The sequence below is a fragment of the Schistocerca nitens genome, chromosome 7 (assembly GCF_023898315.1).
Source record: "Schistocerca nitens isolate TAMUIC-IGC-003100 chromosome 7, iqSchNite1.1, whole genome shotgun sequence".
Classification (NCBI taxonomy): Eukaryota; Metazoa; Arthropoda; class Insecta; order Orthoptera; family Acrididae; genus Schistocerca; species Schistocerca nitens.
The window spans coordinates 383,164,042-383,184,492 of record NC_064620.1 but is presented as its reverse complement, the minus strand read 5'-3'; the positions used below and the strand labels follow the sequence as shown (position 1 = coordinate 383,184,492).

Below are 20,451 nucleotides of genomic sequence, written 5' to 3'. Positions count from 1 at the left end.
GTAAACAGTTTTTATTTCAATTCCAGCTTTGAAAGTTAGACAAGTAACGTTTAGCTAACTTGCGTCGTGTAAAAGATGCAGAATGTTATTTTCCATTGTAAAATCTACGTTTCTCTTATAAGTTTTTATTTTCATCAAAAATGGCTCTGAGCACTATGGGACTTAACAGCTATGGTCATCAGTCCCCTAGAACCTAACTAACGTAAGGACAGCACACAACACCCAGTCATCACGAGGCAGAGAAAATCCCTGATCCCGCCGGGAATCGAACCCGGGAACCCGGAGGTGGGAAGCGAGAACGCTACCGCACGACCACGAGCTGCCGACTTTTATTTTCATCTTTCATGATACTATACAAACATTACATTCTTTTGTCAGCCACAGAAAAGCATTTTCAGACATTTGGTTACAATGAAATTTAGTCTACAGATGAGGGTCGTGACAGTACACAAATGATTAGGGTTAGAGAACTGTACATGCACTTTGGCCATGAGAATTCAGTGCAGTGTGAAACCGTAGTGTACTCCATGTAACAGAGCCTCTAAACATTGTAGCACAGAGTAAATGAAGGCCTAGAATAATGCTGAAGAATACTGGCACGGAATTTGTAGACAAGTCCATAAACAATCGACAGTGATCGGCGAAGCACCAGATCGATCATATTCTACATATTTTCCTAGGGTAACATGTCAGGCCAACATGCAGGCCAGAGAAGTGGTTGTTCTTCGAAGGTTTGCACACTGCTCAACACACGTGACGGGGCATTGTCCTACCGAAATATGGCATGTGAGGCTGCCTGCAGGAAGGACATTGCCTCGGGCTCTAAGATGTCCCTGATATAACGACTGATGCTCAGATTGCCCTCGGTAAGTAGGAGGTCTGATCTCTTGTTATAGCCAACAACACCCCAAACCATCACACTCAACGTATGTCAGCTATGTTGCTCGACGATGCAGTATTCCCGATAGCTGTCACCGTGATAGCGTGTAATACCTACGCTACCATCACTGTAGGAAAAGTTGAAGAGGGACTCGTCTAAAAACACTATATCTTGCCATTCAGCACGCCAATAACGGGGTTCGCATGCTCATAGCAGTCTGAGGCGTTGGTGGTTTGTGGTACGCGGGACCCGACACAATAGAGTGCATGCCACCAGCCCAGTCCTCAGCAGAAGGCGTCAAACCGGGTATACTCACAGCAGTTGCTGTGCTTCAAAGTCGTGTCAATGCTATGGATAAGGCTATTCTATCGGTTAAGCTCATGCAGGCAAGATAGCATGTGGTCACATTGTGCGATCCTCTTATATTTACTGGTTCCACACATGCCTCAATGTCATAGCAGCGTGCCCTGTACGAGACAATCATATTGCCCCGTTTGAACACACTTAGACGCTGATATTGCGCCATTTGACGTCGGCGAAGCATACCGGCATTTGTTGTCTCTGTGTAAGGCATTTGCTTGCACATTACCACTTCGCTCGACAGCTTCGCGTCAATTGAGCGTCACCTATGTTTTCACTGTTCTCCACATCTTCCGATTTTGGAGTGATTCAGGCCATTCCAATTTTCACAAACAGTAGTGTATGTTAACCTAGCAAATTCTATGCTGAAATTAAGTAGAGAAACACATACTCAGCATAGCTTTAACAACTACTAGCCACGTGTATATTCGGGCAGTCATCGTGCCTCCAGTGTTAACGACGTATACATCTGACAGGAAGTAAACGTCTGATTTTCTTAATAAATGCACGCTATACAGGGTAAGCTATGCTTGGATAATTGGTACACAAGTCCCTCTCTAATCCATTACTAGCATGAAGAGAGAATCAATGCAGTAGGTACAGTTCGCTTGAACAGGAAAGCTAAGCCAAAACTTGATAGCAAACTGCAGAGATGTGAGATGAAATTTAGGTGCACAGACACTACGATGACTTTCAAGTGGTATGACAAAAGAGGCATGTCTATGTTGATGACATTTCACAGAGTTGCAATGAAATCAGCGGTGAAAATGAGCCGCTAAACTAATACCGGCAAATTTAACCAAAATTTGTATTGGATTACAATGAGTCTATGGCTCCAATGGACAAGTACGACACACTACAAAGGCTTCGGAAGGTGTTCGAAAAACACTGAAATGCCGTTTTCCACTCCTTTAACGTGTTATTTACCACGATATTTACAAGGTTTCCACCGACGAGAACACTTCAGCCAACGAATTACATCTCAGCCTCATTCGTGAGATTTTACAGACATACCACCAAGAAAGGAAAGCATCAGGTAGTCGTCTATCGGACAGATCCATTGTGGATGCGCTAAACGCACATTCCATGCATTGTTGAATCGTCAATAAAACAGTACAGACCAGTAGGGGAGGCATAATGTGCAGCAAGAACAAAAAACGAAAGGAGGCGCGTTACTGCTGTGAACAAGTAATGTGAGACTGTGTGTTGTGGCTTGTTTCGAATTATATCACTCAAGAAATTTCTGAAATGTGCTTCTTTGTAATGTTATACCGTTTTAGAATATTCAAAGAGCCATATTATAACCAAAATGGCGGGTACTGCTGTGTGGAGCGTCCTGACCGCACACGGATGTGTGCACTGTTCTGGAGCACCCAGCTGTGAAAGGACTAAAATCCTTTCAAGTGAAATACCGCGCCATCTTATAAAATAAAATAGTGACATGCTAAAATGTCCGACGTTTCGGTAATGTTACAGCGGCCTTTCTCAGGATGTGTCGACTGTAACAATCAACAAAAAGACCTACTCTTATTACATGCAGGATAATGCAAGCTCATACGTCTCTAATGATTCGGTGGCGGTATTGAAAGGATCGTTACTTTCGTCAAAATCTTTGTGTAAGATTTTGTACAGTGCTGTGATGGCACAGAGACACCTGACTGATACACTAAATGATGCCTAATTGGGCTAAAAGTTAAACACCGCCTGCTGGAGTCTGAGGAACGGGCTGCTGCGTCAACGGCGATAGGAGGCTGTCTGCCCAGCATTGGTTCCCACACTGGGTTAGTCCCAACCAAATTTCGCACACATACTACTTATTATCTGGGATGAAGTACTCCGGGGCTAAGATCCTCCTAGCTCCCACTGGCTTGGTTAGGCCATAGGAGATGGACAGAGAGGGATGAAGAGGAAATGGAGAGGGAGAGAGAGAGAGAGAGAGAGAGAGAGAGAGAGAGAGAGAGAGAGAGAGAGAGAGGGGGGGGGGGGGAAGCGAAGAAGGACAGAGAGAGGGGGAGGCAGAGGAGGACAGAGGGGGGGGGGGGAAGAGGAGCTGGACAGAGATGGGGTTGGTTGGTTGTTTGGAGGAGGGGACCAGACAGCGGGTTCATCGGTCCCGTCGGATAAGGGAAGGATGGGGAAGGAAGTCGGCGTGCCCTTTCATAAGAACCATCCTAAGATGGGAGAGGAGGAGATGCACAGAGGTGGGGGAGGAGGAGATGGAGAGATACGGGGAGAATGAGAAGTGTGCAGTTTATGTGCCGTACGTGTACGTGGGCGAAGCCGCGAGTGAAATGATAATCAACCATAGAACCACACTGCAGGATATTGTTTGGTCCACACCTTGTAGACACCGCTTCCGAAGCGTTTCCCAATCCTGTCAAACTCTCAGGCACTGGCTTTATTTCACGATTGCGCGAAGACTCTTTGGAAAACAACCAATGCAGACTGTCCAAAATGTTGACGCCGTATCAGTTGTCACGTCGTAAGTATGTTTTTCAGCTGAAGTGGTGAGGGAATATAACTTGACAGAACTAACATTAGAGAAGAACGCAAATTGGCAGAAAATAAATAGCACTGATTCGAAAGGCATCACGTGACAGTAAGCACCCTTATCAAGAACTAGAAGCATAGTTCTTAACGTGAAAATATAGTGAACGCACTTTACTTATTGATGCCATAACTACGCGTAAGAACACAGCGTTATTCCAGAAGCACAGACAGCGTCCACCGGTATTAAAACTGCTGACACATATGCAACGAAATGAATGTAACATCTAGATTAAACATTGTTGTTCATCTCAGAAAGTACACAGCGTGATAACATTGCCCTACACTAGTACATGGGAAAATCGTTAATTAACAAACATACAACACTAATTTTGTCCGATAATGGTGTATGAAATAAAAGTTACGTTTACGTTAAGTAAATGAGTTCGAGATAGGTGTAGGGCCCACACATTAAACAGGTGAGCCATACGTTTTTTCCCAATACAATAACTGGTCAATTTCCATCTAGTTATAGGCGCTCATGTTACAGGGAAGCATAGTATTTAGTCGTATAACCCTCCTCAGTGCATACGATGCTGCCGGAACATTTGGAAGAAGTTGGCTTGTAACATCGAAGGTAGATGTAACTGATGTTGACCTTTAAATGCCTCTGGAAAATGAATATTGGAAAGAGCTGTCAGTGGATAGTCGACAACGTAGACCAGTTTGGCCTCTGCTGGACAGAATACATCTATATTACTGAGATTAGTGGGAAGGAACGACAGCTACTTACCATGGTTTTCTCAATACTGCAGGTTACAAGGTGAAGATCAGCATCTGAAACATAAAGAGAGAATACACTGTAAAGTTGTTATCTGAAATTAAAATAAACATATTTTTTTTATTTCTCTATAAAACGGTCTTCTTGTGGGAAGAACAAGTTTTTGGTGAGTTCTCGTAAACATTCGATTAAGTCATTTGAGTAAGCTGGTCCATATTTAACCACGACCGATGAAAGTGTTGTAACTCGAATGGTTTTCTGTTGCCGGAGGATGAATGAGCGTTTTGAACCTCCATCTGACTATCAGGTCCATCTACTCAGCAGGATTACGTTTCGTTTAATTTAGGCGCTCCAGCGAAGCCGTAGAAATTCTCAGTGCAAAGACAGGGGCACCATCGGCGTTATTATTCATTATTTAGATGGACCACTTGGTTCAAGCATGGGAAGAAACAAACCGACCTGTTCTTAAAATTAGCGGGTACCTGAGATATCGACATTATTGTTTGCAGACTATCAGGTCTGAAAGTGGGAATGACAAAATATTTTATAGATCTGGGGGTTTACATTTCACAATTTACTAAGTAGGACGACTCAAGAAAGATTTAATAAAATACAAACCAAATCAATGGAATTTTTGTACAGTAAGCTAGGCAAGCAAACCGAGAAAGGAATTAAAATCGTTTTTTATAATATAGCGAAAGTAACTCTTCGATTTGGGTGGGTATGTTGGCCCCGAAAATACTGAAGATCACAATAAAAAGTAGCGATGTAAGAAGAAATGAATGCAAAGGAAATAGACCAGGGGTGTAAATGTGCCAATTTAAAAGCTAACAGCATGTGTTTGATACTACTGGCTATAGGATAGCATGTAAAGTCCGGAAGAAGAAAGACCTTGTTATCAATGATTTGAACTATGTACCATATAGGGGTGTAATATAGAATGGAAAATCGCCGTATTCGGTAGGGAGGCTGCTCAAATCCATATACGTCCATCCAGATTTAGGTTTTCTGTGATTTGCCTAAATCGTTTAAGGCAAGTGACAGGATAGATCCTTCGAAAAGGGCACAACCGATTTCATTCCCCATCATTATACAATCCAAGCTGGTGCTCAGTCTCTAATGACCTCGTCGTCGACGGAAAGTTATGCCCCCATCATACTTTGTATTTATGAAATTCAGGACACTTTACTATAACACAGACAATCGGTTACCTTTATACTCTTTTTATTGATCAGCATGCATTGATATTCCTTCCATAATATGTTACTTTTATTTTAGATTGTCCTAAATGAAGAAAAAACAGATATGCAGTAAATAAAATACACATTTTTTGTAGTTGTGTTTTTGAGTGGGTTGTTGCGTGATGAAGCGCCTGCCTCGAACACCGGGGTTCACACACACATCGAGGCGTCTTGATTAAGGTTTCCCGTAATGTTCAAAAATTATTAAGGCAAGTAGTAAAAGGATCTGCCGAATTCCTTCGGCATCTTTACCCAACCTGAGCTTGCGCTACTTCTCCAGTGACCTCGGCGATATGGCGTTAAACCCTAAGCCGGCCACTGTGGACGAGCGGTTCTAGGCGCTTCAGTCCGGAACCGCACTGCTGCTAGGGTCGCAGGTTCGAATTCTGCCTCGGGCATGGATGTGTGTGATGTCCTTCGGTTACTTAAGTTTAAGTAGTTCTAAGTCTAGAGGACTGATGACCTCACATGTTAAGTCCAATTGTGCTTAGAGCCATTTTTTGTTTGTTAAACCCTAATATTCCTTCTCTTTTACGTTCTCGTACTGTTTCATACCAACATGGTCAGTGTATGCAAGTTTAATCAAAACCATCCACCTATTACGCACTAAACCTGTTCCGACTGGCCGACTTGCTGCATAGAAGGCAGAAGGAGGAGCGTTTTATGATCGTTGGACATGTGGTCAGCACGTTGCTAGTCCTTCCACCGTTATTGCAAGTAGATGAATCATTAGGCATGTCGGTGCTTCTTTATTCAAGCAGTTCCTTATCTGACATCACAAGGCTGAGCGGGTCCAGTTCCAGATGTAGCTCACAAAAACGACGGACTGGGAATATAACCCAGGGTCCTCCTGCACTGCAGACCGCAATGCTAACCAATACGCTACGAAAGCAGTATGTATGCAGAGTTTTAGTCGGAAGACACACATTTAGCCGTAACTACTGAGAAACTTGGACTCTATATGCTTAATTTTAGTTTCTCACTTGTTACGACTGTATGTGTCTCTTGTAATTGTGTAACATGCACCTTTTGCAACATCGGAGATTTCGTAAAAGCTATAGCCGCTGCGCTTCAATCCGGAACCGTGCTGTTACTACGGTCGCAGGTTCGAATCCTGCCTCGGGCATGGATGTGTGTGATTTCCTTAGGTTAGTTTGGTTTAAGTAGTTTTACGTCTAGGGGATTGATGACCTCAGATTTTAAGCCCCATAGTGCTTAGAGCCATCTGAACCATTTTTAGACGCATGGGGCATTCCGTTTCGGAAATCTTTTGGGAATTCAATATTCCAAGATCCACAGTATTAAGAGTGTGCTGAGAATACCAAATTTCAGGCATTACCTTTCTCGACGGACAATACAGTTGCCGACTGTCTTCACTTGACGACCGAGAACAGCGGCGTTTGCGTAGAGTTGTCAGTGAGTGCTAACAGGGAAGCAACACTACGTAAAATAACCAGACACATCAATGTGGGATGTACGACGAATGTATACTTCAGGGCAATGGGGCGAAATTTGGCTTTAATGGGCTATGGTAGCAAAGACCGACGTGCCTTTGCTAACAGTAGGACATCGACTGTAGCACGCTCTTCGAATCATGACCATATAGACTGGACCAGAGACAACTCTCGAACAGTGGCCTAGTCGGAGGAATCCAGATTTCAGTTGGTAAGAGTTCAGAGTAGGATCAGAGTGTGGCGCAGACCCCACGAGGCCACGGAGCCAAGTTGTCAACAAGGCACTGTGGGAACTGGTGGTGTTTCCATATGGTGTGGGCCAGTGTGCGATTTGCAGGGGGGGATGGGGGGGATTTCCCCCCCCCCCCCTTTGCATCAGACCATCCCCTCCTCTGGTTTATGCGTCCCAACCTGGGATGTTTATTTCCCAATTATAATTTAAATTTGTGGAGCCGAATACTGAAAGTTTTTAATAAGTCTTACTATTAATACTATTAATATGTTTCAGTTTTCTATCATCAGAATAAGTACAGCTTTTCACAAATGTGCCTCTACTTTTTGAATTCCCCTCGTATACCTGTATGTAGAGGATTTTGTAAATAAGCTTTACCTATAATGTACTTTTAAAGATATAACAAGGGATGGCTTTTCTGATAGTGCATATGCGTGAATAGTGAGTTTCGGCATTAACATTTATTTATAAATAGCTGTTTAGCCATGCGTAACGCCACGGTCCAAGCTGGTAACATATACAGGGTGATTCAAAAAGAATACCACAACTTTAGGAATTTAAAACTCTGCAACGACAAAAGGCAGAGCTAAGCACTATCTGTCGGCGAATTGAGGGAGCTATAAAGTTTCATTTAGTTGTACATTTGTTCGCTTGAGACGCTGTTGACTAGGGGTCAGCGTCAGTTGATGCTAAGATGGCGACCGCTCAACAGAAAGCTTTTTGTGTTATTGAGTACGGCAGAAGTGAATCGACGACAGTTGTTCAGCGTGCATTTCGAACGAAGTATGGTGTTAAACCTCCTAGTAGGTGGTGTATTAAACGTTGGTATAAACAGTTTACAGAGAATGGGTGTTTGTGCAAAGGGAAAAGTTCTGGACGGCCGAGAACGAGTGATGAAAATGTAGCACGCATCCAGCAAGCATTTGTTCGCAGCCCAAGAAAATCGACTCGCAGAGCTAATTCCACGGAAAAGGTTAGTTATGAAATCTGAACGTCAACTACCCGAGGCGATGGATCGGCCGCCAGGCAGCCCGTGACAGAGCACTTCATCACTGGCCTCCAAGAAGCCCTGATCTTACCCCCTGCGATTTTTTCTTATGGGGGTATGTTAAGGATATGGTGTTTCGGCCACCTCTCCCAGCCACCATTGACGATTTGAAACGAGAAATAACAGCAGCTATCCAAACTGTTACGCCTGATATGCTACAGAGAGTGTGGAACGAGTTGGAGTATCGGGCTGATATTGCTCGTGTGTCTGGAGGGGGCCATATTGAACATCTCTGAACTTGTTTTTGAGTGAAAAAAAACCTTTTTAAATACTCTTTGTAATGATGTATAACAGAAGGTTATATTATGTTTCTTTCATTAAATACATATTTTTAAAGTTGTGGTATTCTTTTTGAATCACCCTATAATTCTAATAACCCCCAAGACATCCCCTCCACTGGTAAAAGCACAAATCGCACCATGGTGTGGACTGTGTTACTATGGAATGGACTCGGTCCTCTGATCCATCTGAACCGATCATTGACTGGAAATGGTTATGTTCGCCTACCTGGAGATCATTTGCAGCCATTTATGGACTTCAAATTCCCAAACAACGATGGTATTTTTATGGGTGACAATACATCATGTCACTGGCCCACAATTGTTCGCGGACAATTCGTGCGAATGATTTGGCCACCCAGACCAAACATCCACGGCACACAATCGAGAGGCCATTTCGTGCACAAATCATGCACCGGCAACACTTTCGCAATTATGGATGGCTATAGAGGCAATATGGCTCAATAATTCTAGAGGGGACTTCCAACTACTTATTTAGCCCTTGATATGTCAAGATGCTGCCCTACGCCACAGAAAAGGAGGTCAGACACGACACTAGGAGGTATCACATGACTTTTGTCACCATTTAAACAGTGGTAGCCCACATCGCTACGCGGCGCTGCCTACCACCCAGGGGAGTGTAGCATATTGCGGTAGCTCACTTCAGCTGCAGAGCTACAGGGATAAGCAACGTGTCAGCACAACTCGAATCAGAAAGAAACGTTGATGACAGCTACGCTCGCGGATGACAGCTGACGCTAGACCTAGCTATTGAATAAACACTGTCAAATCAAATACACTTACCTGTTAAATGTATTGACTCCTCTCACGTTAAGTTCAAGTCCTCATTAAAATTGACTTTTAATCTGTGCTTTCTCTCTAATATTTATGGCCGGCCGGAGTGGCCGTGCGGCTCTAGGCGCTACATTCTAGAGCCGAGCGGCCGCTGCGGTCGCAGGTTCGAATCCTGTCTCGGGCATGGATGTGTGTGGTGTCCTTACGTTAGTTAGGGTTAAGTAGTTCTAAGTCCTAGGGGACTGGTGACCTCAGAAGTTAAGTCCCATAGTGCGCAGAGCCATTTGAACCCTTATTCTAATATTTATGACAGCGTCTTGGTTTTATTTTATGTGTAAGTATTACATAGTGAACCTCGTCCCAACAACAACGTTCTGAATCCGTTGATTTTATTTAGTATGAAGTAAGTACCGGTAACTACTTATTTCAATAATAACAGTGTCTACATTATAGTAATTAAAGTAACTCATTTTGTGGCAGTAATCACTGAGCATCCCTTGTGCTTTAGGAGAATTCTGTGTGGGTACCACGTGGTAGTACATTGAGTAGTTGAGATGCTGCCAGGAAGAAATTAAATTTGTGGTTTCAGTGAGTAAACACAATCTCAAGAGAGTTGCGGTTGATACAGAGTCCTTTAAATCTTTAATATTTGGCATTTGATATCATGCAAGCCTTATTGAAGAATTATCATGTGGTTATTACATTAAAATCCTCTTGTGTGTCGCCTTGATAAAGACTGCCTGCAGTAGCATCCGAAGCGTTTGTAGTTTTATTTAATATGATGTGGTCACATGCCCAAGTGGATTTAATTGATTCGTTCATTACCATGGGTCGGAGCATTAGATCACATACCAAATATTACAGTTAGTCCAGTGGACTCAGTATGTAACGCAGCAGTTTGCCAAATGGCTCTGAGCACTCTGAGACTTAACATCTGAGGTCATCAGTCCCCTAGACCTAGAACTACTTAAACCTAACTAACCTAAGGACAGCACACACATCCATGCCCGAGGCAGGATTCGAGCCTGCGGCCGTAGCAGCAGCGCGGTTCCGGCTGAAGCGCCTAGAACCGCTTGGCCACAACGGCATTCAACAATGTAACTGACATCACACATTTGATTTCTATCAGCTAACACCGCATCTATGTACTTTGCCTTCTGTTACAAAGAAAGGTTACTTTAGCATCATCATTTTCTAGCCAAGCAAACTAAAACAAATGTAAATAAATTAATAGTTTTCTTCTGTAAGTCCAGACAAGATCAGAGAAGATAGCGTCTTAGCCTTTACATATAATGGATCCCGTCACAGTAATCAGTGGATAATATCATTGGAAATACAATAAATCTTTTGATTTGAGAGTTTTCATATCGCTCCGATTGTGAAGCTCGTCCTTTTTCGACAACGTATTATCACAACGCAAAAATATCCTTATCGATTTTAGTGTAGCATACTTTACTTTGCAAACAATCCTGTAACAATTTGTCCATACATAACCTCACACATCTCCTCTGGATATGGCGGCATAAGAACGACCAATAAAAAATTATGGAGAGTAATGGTTACTTACAAATACTTACTAATTTTATCAGAGCGACACTGCCAGAAACCAAAACCAATATGGCTTTTTTTACATTTAAATTAGAGTAGACTTTTGCACGGTCCAGTGTCATTAATGTAACCATCGCCTATCGGCGTGCAATAACCACTCACAGATGGCAGGTGGCAGCACTACCACTGGAGGTCGTATAAGGAATATCTGGAGGACGCGGAGAACAGTGCAGTCGTTGTGGTAATGCGGGAACAAAGCGAAGTATGTGACGTTCAGATGGGCATGATCTTTGGCTTTGGGCCATGGATGAAAGCATTTCCGAAATGACTAAGTTTTTAAACTGTTCGCGTGCCACTGTGACTATAGTATACCGTGCATGGCTAAATGGCCCTATTCAAAATCGGCACCGAGGCTACTGTGGTGTACCACGGGACACAGATGACACAGGTGAACGACGGCTGCAGAGATAGGACGAGCAGACGTGCAACTGTTGAGCAACTGACCGCCCAATTGAACCAAGTGGCTACCAACAGTGTCTCCTCAACAAAGGTCAACGAACGTTGCTGCGTATGGGCCTCCGCAGTAGGCGCTTGGCTCAAGCACCCATGCTGCCTGCTGTCCATCGGTGACGAAGTCTGGAATTTGCACGCCAATACCGCTGCTGGACTTCCACTGAACGGCGACACGTGACCTCTTCAGATGAATCATGTTTTATACTCCGTTGGCGTCTGAAACCAACACCTTGCAACAATCGTCGGAAGGGTCCAGCATTATGTCCTGGGGAATGTTTTCGTGTCATTCTCTGGGTGCTCTCGTCATTCTGGAAGGTGTAGTAGATCAGCGCAAGTATGTATGTATGTATCCTCGGGAACCATGTCCACCCTTTAGTGCAGTTTGTTTTTCCTTGGCACGACGGCATCTTCCATGAAGACAATGCAACATTCCACACAGCTCTCAGTGTACGTGAATGGTTCAAAAAGTACTAGAATGAGTTTACCATTCTTCACCGGCCACCAGACTCCCAGGATTTAAATCCAATCGAGAATCTGTGTGATCACTTCGAACATGCTGTTCACCGCGCGGTTCTTCAACCGAGAAACTTGGCGCAGCCTGCCGCGGCAGTAACCAGCATGGCTCCACATCTTTATCGGTACCTTCCAGAAACTCATTGACTCTCTTCCTACAGGTCTCGCAGCGGCCTGCGCTGCAAAAGGTGGTTCCTCATGTTTTCGGCTGGATGTCACATTAATGTGACAATGTGACTGGTCAATGTATTATTACCTAATAATTTTTATTCTTGATTGTTAATTTCCTGCTGCACATCTAACTATTCCTGAAATTGATTGCCATGAGGAGAATCAGGATTTTCATTATTTTATGTCACAGCTTTTTGAAATTATGCCTGTGACTTGACTTCAGAAGTGAATGCCACCAAAAAAGAAATAGGAAACTCTTTTTAAAATTAGTAATGGTAGCGTATGGTTTAAATTATACACAATGTGTACGAATTACCGATAGCTTCCTGACTTATTAATAACATTAGGAATGAACTGGAGCTGGCCACTGTGGTAGAGCGGTTCTAGGCCCTTTAGTCCGGAACCATGCGGCTGCTACGGTCGCAGGTTCGAATCCTGCCTCGGGCACAGACGTGTGTGATGTCCTTAGGTTAGTTAGGTTTAAGTAGTTCTAAGTCTAGGGGACTGATGATCTCAGATGTTAAGTCCCATAGTGCTTAGAGCCATTTGAACCTTCTGAATGAACGGGAGTAAATCATGCCAGTATCAAAATAGTTTAGGGCGGTTTTTCTGGGTATCGGAGTGCCCAACTTTTCTATGAGGGGCAAGCTACTGTAGATTTGACCTACTAAGGAGGTAATCGATTGAAGACTATGTATTCCTCAGTTTCGTCCGTAGGTTACGGTGGAGTCGTGTCTGCCTCAGAACAGTAGCCCCAGAGACGACGACCATTATGTTAAAACGCGTCATCATCTCAGAGGAGTGCTCGCGTTAAGACACTTGTCGTCTTTCTCTAAGTCGCTCGCGACTCGGAAGTTGGACGTCCAGGGTTGTGCTCCACTCGCGGAGTCCCAAACGGTGTTACCGCGGCGGCTTCCATTTCCAACGGCATGAATGCGAAACGACACGCTAAAATGTAATCTCGCCTATGTCGGCTGGCGTCGGCTGTGTCCTATAAAGAGCATCTCCCTAACCCACCCCCGCCCACCCATCCCGGGGGCGTCTTGCCGCCCCCGCAGCCGCAGCATTCCCGGGCGGCGGCAGTAATGGCACAACAATGGCACACTCGCGACCGAATTCATTTCGCGCTGCCGCCGGTGCGGATTAGATTAAACTCTGCGCGCCCGGACGGGTCGGGTCGGCGCTGCCGCCGGAATTCGCTTCCCTGTTTGTCTGGCTCGTTTGTTTAAGCTCCTTGGCGCACTCATTCTATTGCAGTTTGTTTTCCATTTGCGACGTGGCGGTGCGCGCAGGGCTGCTACCCCCACTCCTGGGGAATCCACCTCCCCCACCACCTCACCCGACAGTCCTTTGTCTCGCCGTCTTCTTTTGTTCCACGCGACACCTCTCAGGGGGAGGGTGGCATTTGCGTCCGCCCCCTCCCCGTCGTCGTTCCCCCCCTTTCTCGATCCCTCTCAACCACCGTCATCTCCCCCTCACTCTCTGGCACATTTGCTCCCAGTAACAGCTGATACTCGCCACATAGGAACCTTGACCTACTGATATACATTCCGCGAAGTTGCTTCTCGTTTGACAAATTAGTTCTGCTCCCACGAATCGAACTATTTTATTGCATGTACTATTTCATACTGCGTTGGCACCAACGCGAGATATCGTCAGAGTACGAGGTGCGTTCCAAAAATAAAGTAAATATTCACGTGTTGTGCGAGTTCGCTTCACGCTATTTTTGCTGATGTTTTGCTAAAAATGTCTGACAAGTATTTGCACGGTGTTAGCGTTGTATTCATCAAATACGTTTAGTGCTGTGACGACTCAAGTAGCGTAATTGTTGTCACGAGAGACATCGTCGCACGACCTCAATTACAGACACATTTGTGATTCGAGTCTTCGTCAGTGTGGTAATAAGATAATGTATTTTCTTTGTTTGATATGTAAATCCTTGTAAATAAAACGTGTAGAGATGTGTTAAGAAGGGGAACGGTCCGCTCGAAGGCAGAAACCGACGGGAAACTGCCGGGCGGAAAATCCTTACCTTAAAGTGGAAATACAGCGAAGCCCCCTACAAAAACCACACTAGTATTACAAGTGCTAAACAGACATTCTTTTGTCGGTGGTATATAGTTGCATCTTTTAAGTGCTCTGCCAACAAAACATAGTCTTTGGATCGCCTTCCCCCAAAAAAATGTTTTATGTAACGGTTCCGATTTCAGTTCTTCATAACTTTAACCCCTAGGTAATTAGTTCAATAACAACCTTTAAATTTGTTTTATTCTTTGTGTAACTGAAATTTTACGGTTTTCCTTAGTGAAATAGTTCATAATTTTTTGTTCTTTACGGTCAAATGCCGTCTTTCACACCAAACATATATCATTGCTAGATCACTGAATCCGCGCTAGTTATATGCCATTAGATGGTTTTTTACAGATGTTTCATAATATTAGAGCACAGCATATATTCCAAAATCCTACTGGAAACAGATATAAACGATTAGATGATAATTAAATCAGTACTTTAAGCTGTCGGCAGGTGTTGATATACATCTACGGGGACAGTTGAAAATGTGTGCCCCGACCGGGACTCGAACCCGGGATCTGCTTACATGGCAAGCGCTCTGTCCATCTGAGCCAGCGAGTGCACAGAGGGTAGCGCGACTGCAGGGATTTATCCCTTGCACGCTCCCCGTGAGACCCACATTCCCAACATAATGTCCACACACTACACTCGTACTGCCCCTGCCCACTACACCCATTACAGACAATCTTACCTAGTCCTGTAACAGTTCGGGCAATGCGTGTCCATCCGCACAGAAGAAGGAGGTCAATGGCCGGTTAGCCTTAGCTATATGAAGATAGTATATGTTCTGTCGGACATGTCCGAAAGGACAGGTACCATCTTCATATATCTAAACGATTAGGGTCGATAATTCAGTAGATTCTTTCTATTCCCTTTCTTGTGTATTAGTGTGACCCACCCAGGTATCTAGCCTTTAGGTCGAGCGAGAGGTTTTAGGTCTGTATGACTGCTAAAAGTGAAGCTACTTCATCACCTTACTGCGGTCTCCTGCTCCCGAGGCCGAAAGATCAGTAAGGAATACTGCCTGCAAATTGAGGCAATCTGGGAAAAAGTCCAGATTTGTCGCGAAACGATTCGTGGCTTCAGCACCAAACAATACACGTCTTCTAACTTCGTTCCTTGTTGTGTAGTTTTCCTTTTTTTATTGCCAAATCAATTTGTTTAATGGTACCCTAGCAGCCATATTTGCTATAAATTGCCTCATGTGACTTTTTTATTCCCAGAAATAAAGAATATTTTCAAGGGCCGTCGTTTTAGAAGTATAGATGATTTTACAAAGGAGTAACTGAGAGTGCTAAAACCTGTGCGGATAACTGAGTTAAAGCGCCCAGTTCCAAGACACAGTAAGGCGTGCCGGTCCCTGAGCGAACTCACCTGGCGGATTCATGACGAAAGCCTGTGTGGCGACCAGCTATGTGTGTGTTTTTAGGCGGTTACCCACATCCGACAAGGTGAATACTGGGCTGGTACCAACGCTGAGCACCGAGCGAGGTGGCGCAGTGGTTAGACACTGGACTCGCATTCGGGAGGACGACGGTTCAATCCCGCGTCCGGCCATTCTGATTTAGGTTTTCCGTGATTTCCCTAAATCACTCCAGGCAAATTCCGGGATGGTTCCTCTGACAGGGCACGGCCGACTTCCTTCCCCATCCTTCCCTAATCCGATGAGACCGATGACCTCGCTGTCTGGTCTCTTTCCCCACACAACCCAACCCAACGTTGAGTCTCAGTTAGACAATTAGCAAACAGATGGAAAACCTTCTCACTCTTGCACCCGATATAACACTCGACGCAGACAACTGCAGTTCTAGAAGTGTTTCAGGGACTCAGAATGCGTTAGCGTAAGTTTATGATATCAACGGATGCTATTCTGAAGGAAATGAAATTTATGTAGGCGAATAAATAAAACTCCCGTTATTTTTTGGACACGCCTCGTAAGTGCATGATAATTCCAAACCTGAAGTTTTGAACAGCCCGTCAGTTTCTCGTGTTTCACTGAGATCACGAGACAGGAAACAGTCGGCTCGGAAAATGGGATCCATTTCCCGCGAGTGTGTCCCAGTTTCCCTACGTGTGCAGGTATCTGTGCTGGCGGGGGCGGCTAAACGCTAGCCGGCAGCCAAACAGAGCCATTCGTCTCTGGGAGGGGCGGGAAGGACAGACCGCTATCTGTCCGCTGTCCGCTAAGCGACAGCCGTTACTCACGGCCTGAGCTGTGAGCTGGCAAAAACAACGCGACGCGATAGCCCGCCGTCCAGCTGCTGCAGTGGGCGGCGTCCAGACCCAGGCTGCAGGCCTTATCTCCGTCTCATCCTGTATTATTGCTGCAGGCTGCGACACAACTAAAAAAAATAAACTTTGGCAGGCCATATGGATTACAAATTACTCACTCGTGTATCCTATGAAATCGATGCAAGCTTTCTTATTAAAGGACACAGTGATGATAAATTTTCTGTGAAAAATCTCTGAAACCACGGCAGAAATAGAACGAAGATGATGTAAATGCTTGGTTAACAACTGAACAATATAAACGAGGACAAACGCGAGAAGGAAAGTAATGTTAGTATTAAGGGGCTACAGCAATGAGAAAACACCATACACAAGATTTTCCATGAATATGCACTGAGTTGCCGGAAGCTCAGGATACCTCCTAATATCGTGCCGGACCTCCTTCTGCCAGGCATATTGCAGCAACTTGACGTGGCGTTGATTCAACGAGTCGTTGTAAGTTCCCTGCACAAATACTGAACCATGTTACAACTATAGCCGTCCATAACTGCGAAACTGTTGCTGGTACCGAATATTGTGCACATGCTGACCTCTCGGTTATGTCCCATAAATGTTCTATAGGATAGGATAAGGGCGGCGAAACCAGTCGCTCCAACTGTCCTGAATGTTCTTCACACCAATCGCGAACAATTCTCGCCCGGTAACATTGCGCACTGTCATCCATAAAAATTCCACCGTTGTTTGCGAATATGAAGTAAATGAATGGCTGAAAATGGTCACCAAGTCGATGAGTGGTTCAGCTGGACCAGAGGACCAGAGGACCCGGTCCATTTGGTGCAAACAAAGTCTATACTATTATGGAGCCACCGCCAGCTTGTACAGTGCCTTGCTGAGAAGCTGAGTCCTTGGCTTCGTGAGATCTGTGCCACACTCGAATCCTTACCAACTGAAATCGGGACTCATACAATCAGACCACGATATTTAGTCGTCTAGGGGCCCAACGAATATGTTCACGAGCGCAGGAGAAGAGCTGCAGGCGATGTCGTGCTGTTAGCAAAGGCACTTCCTTCAGTCGTCTGCTGCCTTAACCGAATATTCTACACTGTCCTAATGGTTACGTTCGTCGTACGTCCCACATTGATTTATGTGGTTATTTCATGCAGAGCTGCAGGTCTGTTAGCACTGACAACTCTACGGAAACGCCGCTGCCCTCGGTCATTAAGTGAAGGCCATCTGCTATTGCGGAGTCCACGGCGAGAACCAATGTCTGAAGCGTCACACACTCTTGACATTGTCGATCCTCGAATACTGAATTCTTTAAAGATTTCCGCTATGGTACATCCCATGCGTCTAGCTGCAACTACATTTCCTCGTTTCATGTCCATTAATTCACGTTGTGCTGCCTGCCATAATCAAATAGAAAACCTTTGCACATGAATCAGTTGACTACATTTTTACCTGATTACAAATGACAGCTCCACCAATGCACTGCCCCTTTACACCTTGTGTACACGATACTACCGCTATCTGTATATGTTGACACCGCTTTTTATGAATTTTGTCACCTTAGCGTACATTACCTAACATACAGGGTGTTTCAAAAATGACCGGTATATTTGAAACGGCAATAAAACCTAAACGAGCAGCGATAGAAATACACCGTTTGTTGCAATATGCTTGGGACAACAGTACATTTTCAGGCGGACAAACTTTCGAAATTACAGTAGTTACAATTTTCAACAACAGATGGCGCTGCAAGTGATGTGAAAGATATAGAAGACAACGCAGTCTGTGGGTGCGCCATTCTGTACGTCGTCTTTCTGCTGTAAGCGTGTGCTGTTCACAACGTGCACGTGTGCTGTAGACAACATGGTTTATTCCTTAGAACAGAGGATTTTTCTGGTGTTGGAATTCCACCGCCTAGAACACAGTGTTGTTGCAACAAGACGAAGTTTTCAACGGAGGTTTAATGTAACCAAAGGACCGAAAAGCGATACAATAAAGGATCTGTTTGAAAAATTTCAACGGACTGGGAACGTGACGGATGAACGTGCTGGAAAGGTAGGGCGACCGCGTACGGCAACCACAGAGGGCAACGCGCAGCTAGTGCAGCAGGTGATCCAACAGCGGCCTCGGGTTTCCGTTCGCCGTGTTGCAGCTGCGGTCCAAATGACGCCAACGTCCACGTATCGTCTCATGCGCCAGAGTTTACACCTCTATCCATACAAAATTCAAACGCGGCAACCCCTCAGCGCCGCTACCATTGCTGCACGAGAGACATTCGCTAACGATATAGTGCACAGGATTGATGACGGCGATATGCATGTGGGCAGCATTTGGTTTACTGACGAAGGTTATTTTTACCTGGACGGCTTCGTCAATAAACAGAACTGGCGCATATGGGGAACCGAAAAGCCCCATGTTGCAGTCCCATCGTCCCTGCATCCTCAAAAAGTACTGGTCTGGGCCGCCATTTCTTCCGAAGGGATCATTGGCCCATTTTTCAGATCCGAAACGATTACTGCATCACGCTATCTGGACATTCTTCGTGAATTTGTGGCGGTACAAACTGCCTTAGACGACACTGCGAACACCTCGTGGTTTATGCAAGATGGTGCCCGGCCACATCGCACGGCCGACGTCTTTAATTTCCTGAATGAATATTTCGATGATCGTGTGATTGCTTTGGGCTATCCGAAACATACAGGAGGCGGCGTGGATTGGCCTCCCTATTCGCCAGACATGAACCCCTGTGACTTCTTTCTGTGGGGACACTTGAAAGACCAGGTGTACCGCCAGAATCCAGAAACAATTGAACAGCTGAAGCAGTACATCTCATCTGCATGTGAAGCCATTCCGCCAGACACGTTGTCAAAGGTTTCGGGTAATTTCATTCAGAGACTACGCCATATTATTGCTACGCATGGTGGATATGTGGAAAATATCGTACTATAGAGTTTCCCAGACCGCAGCGCCATCTGTTGTTGAAAATTGTAACTACTGTAATTTCGAAAGTTTGTCTGCCTGAAAATGTACTGTTGTCCTAAGTATATTGCAACAAACGGTGTATTTCTATCGCTGCTCGTTTAGTTTTTATTGCCGTTTCAAATATACCGGTCATTTTTGAAACACCCTGTAAAAAGTGAAGCCAAGAAGGGATAAAGGAAACGAAATGAAACTTCATGCGTTGATAGGCCTTGGTCTGAATGTATGCACTGCTTTGTGTGGGATGAGAGTCATAAAACAATTCTAGCCTCTCCTGAGGCATCCTGTTCCACAACTGTTATAACTGGTCCTTGATATCCTTGACACGGGGAAGGAGCTGGTGACGGAGCTAGTCCCACACGTATTCTACGGGGGAGATATATCTCGCGATCTTACTAGCCACCGAAATACTAAACCTCATGTCGATAGTTCATAGACAGATGTGCCATGCGAGGACGAGGATTGCTCCGTTAAAAATGGCGCCACTATTCTGTCGTGTGTGAAGTAACATAGGAGGACGCACGATGTCCGTACCGTGTCGTTCAACCACAGTTCCCTCAATCACTACCAACCGTGTCTTGAAGTCGTATCTGATCGCACCGCACACCATGAAGCCATGAGTAACGACGCTGTGCGCGTCTGAAACATCGGATGAGTGGGACCTCTCACCTTGTCATCGCCATACTATCTGACGATGGTTATCCGGGGTTGTACAGAGCCGCGATTTATCGCTGAACAAAATGCGACGCCATTCATCGACAGTCTAGGCTTCCCGGTTAAGGCAGCCCTCCCAACGCAGCTGCTTGTGTTGAGGTGTTAACGGCATCCTGCGCATGGGATGGTAATCACTGACTAACGGTGCA

General features: G+C 45.0%; 1 protein-coding gene across 1 annotated transcript in view; it reads right to left on the bottom strand.

The window, feature by feature from the left end:
* Positions 1–20,451, bottom strand: part of LOC126194768 (protein turtle-like) — a 914,596-nt gene that overhangs the window by 663,388 nt on the left and 230,757 nt on the right. Inside the window, exon 2 of the mRNA XM_049933054.1 lies at positions 4,521–4,564. The gene's annotated coding sequence lies outside the window, so the exon portion shown is untranslated. The remainder of the gene's footprint in view (positions 1–4,520; positions 4,565–20,451) is intronic.